The following is a 4,213-nucleotide window of genomic DNA, read 5'->3' as shown; positions in this document are numbered from 1 at the left end:
ATTCACGAAGGAACAAGATATTTCTAAAAAGTAGGTGGCGTGACACTAGTCACGTGACCTCGCTGACGCAACAACGGTTTTGGTTTGGTTTGTTCTGAATTTCGCCTAAAGCTACACGAGGATTATCTGCGCTAGCCCTTCCTCATTTAACAGTGACAGACTACAGAGAAGACAACTAGTTATCACCACCTACCGCCAACTCTTGGGCTACTCTCTTACAAACAAATAGTGGGATTAAGCATCACATTATAACGCCCCCACGGCTGAAAGGGCGAGCATGTTTGGTGAGATGGGGATTCGAACCCGCAGACTACGACCCGCAACCTCCTGGTCATGCTAGGCCTATAATAAAGGAAAGGAAGTATATGTAGATATATACCCGACACTTGAGACCTTAAAAACTTTGGTGCATCATACGAGTCACCTTACAAAATCTTTGGGGCAAAATAGGCTAAAGATACAAAAATCTGCATAACTTGAGTGGAAAAGTTAAAACTGTATGTAAAATTGTTCTTGAGTAAAATTGGGAAAATATAGTTTTTTAGTGGGGAGTTCTCGCCCATTGTAATATAATGACCTGCCTGCTGGTTTTTCTGAAAAAGAAGAAAAACACTTGTTGCGACAGAACATTAAAGTCACAGTATTGTTACGACAGCGGAAGTCACGTGACTCTGGTAACATGTCATGAGATTCTCGAAGGATCTTGACTTTTCCTGGCAACTCTAGTCTTTTCCAGGCGCCCTTTATTTTAGTATATAAGCCCGGCAAATAATTGCAGATAGTTAGATATAGAGACAGATAATTGAGTCAAGCGAGCGGTAGTGACGGTAATATAAAGTGTGTGTTTTATTATCGAGATTGCATACGTATTGACTGTGAAAAATCTTTGTATTGCAAAGTTGTATCGAGAAAGAATAAACTAGTTTTATTTAAGAAAGGAGTTGTATCGCTGAAGATCATTGGAAAAAATTATACTGGAAATTAACAAATGAACAGAGACGTAACAGTATATAAGAAAACCGCTATTACAGTTTTGGATTCAGAGAACTAAAAAGTACCCAGAACTTAAAGAGTAAAGCAAGCACACCCCTCTACTATGCAGGATGCTAGCCCCTCCATCATTGTTACATACAATGGAAACTTGAATTTCATGGAACCTACCATGCCGATGAGATTGTCTGGCCCCAGGAGATCTGAGGTTCAGCCTGATAACCAATGCATAATGTTCTGTCATATCTATGGAATCAGTACATGGAGTTCGCAGATTGGCCACGTAGTTTAACTCTTTGCTGAAGATAAAGTCCCTAGGTATATTGGTTTTCATCAAAGTGTTCCATTATGCAATGTAAAAATACTCAAAGGAAGCTGATAATGAAGAATGGAGATCTACTGGAAAAGGTCACGAATTTGGTCTTAAATAGGGAAAATCTGAATTGAAAATTTAAAGTCAGATGAATTTCTATTGGTCAGAATGGCAGCCAGGTGTGTTGGTTGTAAAGACGGTTGTAACATCCCAGTTGCGACGATGAACTGCTATAATACGACATTTTGAGTCAGGACCCTGAAATTATACTCTGATCAATTGTTATTTGTATGGGATTCGTGTGCACTCATGTCCTATATCACCCATAGAATATTCATCCCTGACACCCATGAACTTTTCGGTCCCCCCAGACTTCATGATATCTTTGCTTGACCAATACCTAAAGATGTATTGCCTTCTCCCATTTCTGCTGGACAACACATGCATATAGCCTATATGCAACAGGAAAGGAAGTAAACTGCCAAATTGTACAAAATTGTCCTCAGTTTAGGTGATACCAGCCCATACTTTTGGCCATTATGATCCATGAACATTTACACCACCTCTCCCTGGGATCTTCTTCTACATATAGATTTAGTACTAGCTTGATTCAACTTAAAGATTGCATTTTCATGCGTTATAACTGCACATTGTACTGCATCAATGTTGAGAAAATACTTAGAAAACTATATGTTTATAAAATATTTCAATCTGCATCACTAAATATACTTTTACAATAACCAAATAAAATACTATGTATACCAAGGTTATATTTTATATGATATCTAAGCTATTGTATGTGAATTGCATTTATTCCTGATAATTTCATCCACTCATAAGTATTTCAATTCGATTTCATTGAAATATCTTACACTACTTGTACCAAAAAATACTAGGTAAAACTTTATTCTCAGAAGTAGCATACAGTATTTACAGATGAACCTGATTTTCCTTAGAGGGATGAGACAGGTCCTATTGAGCTACACAAGAGCTGAAAAGATATTTATTGCAAAGTAATTTTACATTACCTGACTTTGACTGAGTTTGAGAGAGAAAAAGATTGGACACAACGTCAAACGATAAAACATTATATTTAAATATATAACCATTCAAAAGTCATATTTATGGACCTTTGGAACTGTTGGATATCAGACTGTTTAGTGTAAGAGTTATTATTTAGTTTATTTAATGATTTAATGATCCATGTGGATCTCTTCTGATGTTCAGAGCCATGCCATTCAGTGATCTGCCAACATATCATTTATCAATCATTCCCTACCCACTTTACGATGTAGCCAATTATGAACAAGAGTGTGCACTGATGATTTTGTTCAGTCTGTGGGAATAAGCCAGTGGTATCCAAAATTATCATCTGTGAAGGAGATCCAACAATTTTTCTGCTGGATTTTACACTGTCTTGGCTGTATCTTTCTCTGTGTGGCAAATACTATATAGTATTCGTAAAATTGCTGAACATCTCGATTCGAATATGTTCAGCAGGACACCTTGGTGCTTTACAAAGTCTGGAGAATATGTTGCCTTATAGCTCTAGGGACCACTATCTGCAGCACAATCTAGGAACCACAGCTCAACAGTTGATAACAATGAAACAGCACACCTTTTTGCATTTGTAACTGACTCTACAAGTACTGTGGATTATGTGCATCCATACTACATTTATCTAACTGTAGTGACTGTAGTTGACATTTCTACATCACAAGGAGTGTCCATGCTATGTCTGGGGTCCTTCAATTGTCCTTCACAGGACTCCCAAAGTATTAATCATAGCATCCATTCATCCACTAATGGAGTGATTTACCAGAGTTTGTTAAATAATACAATAAGAACTAGAGAGATAAGAGCGTAGGCAGAGAAGAGAGGAAGAAAGACAGAAAAAAATGATAAAAAGGAGAGACTGAAAATAGAAAGAGAGAGAGAGGGAATAAAGGCGCATATTGAGGAAGAAGAGACATTAGAAATAGACAGAATAAGAGCACAAATTGAGATTGCCAAGCTCACTGAACAGAAAGAGGAAGGACCCGAGAATGACAATGGGCCAGGGTCAGCCGACCCAAGCTGCCCAAATTTGATGAACAGAGAGATGACATGAATGCTTTCCTAGAGAGCTATGAAATAACTGAAAAAACTGGGACAAAGGTGACTGGGCAATCTGTTTCAGCCCACTCCTTAGAGGAAATGGCCTACAAGTATATGCAGGTATGACGTCAGAAGATACCATGGACTCTGTCAAATTTAAAGTGGTTTTGCTGAAATTATATGAACTTACGGAAGAAGCTTTATGTCAGAAGTTCAGAGAAGTCAAACCTGACATTGGAGAAACTGTATTTCAGTTTGTGGCACACCTATGGCAATACATTAAAAGATGGACTGACATGGCCAAGTGGGAAAATAGGTTTCAGGGACTGACAGACCTACTAATTCGTGAACAGTTCATGAGCATGTGCTCAACTGACATGTCACTGTTCCAAAAGGAGAAACCACCGAAAGATGTAGAGGAGATGATCAAGCTGGCAGAGCAGTAACTGTTAAAAGAGAGGTTGAACTAATTAGGTGCCATCAAGGTGAAGTCAAAGTGACTGAAGAAGTGGAACCAAATATAGATATCAAAGCAGAACAGGAGAAAGACCTAGATTTGAAGCCAATGATTGATTTTCTAAAAGCAAGTGTTTTGCGCCCTGCTTGGGAGAAGGTGTCTAGTCTAAGCCCTGTGACAAAGCACTATTGGGCGCAATGGGACCAGTTAAAGCATGAAGATGGCATTTTTGTACGGAGATGGGAAACTACAGATGGGAATGTGACGACTTGGCAAACGGTTATACCGAGAAAGTTATTGGAAGTTATGCTGCGTCTATCCCATGATAATTCAACAGGAGGACATCTCGGAATTAA

This window comes from Limulus polyphemus, unplaced genomic scaffold (genome assembly GCF_000517525.1).
Source record: "Limulus polyphemus unplaced genomic scaffold, Limulus_polyphemus-2.1.2 Scaffold6599, whole genome shotgun sequence".
NCBI lineage: Eukaryota > Metazoa > Arthropoda > Merostomata > Xiphosura > Limulidae > Limulus > Limulus polyphemus.
This window is presented reverse-complemented; position numbering follows the sequence as displayed.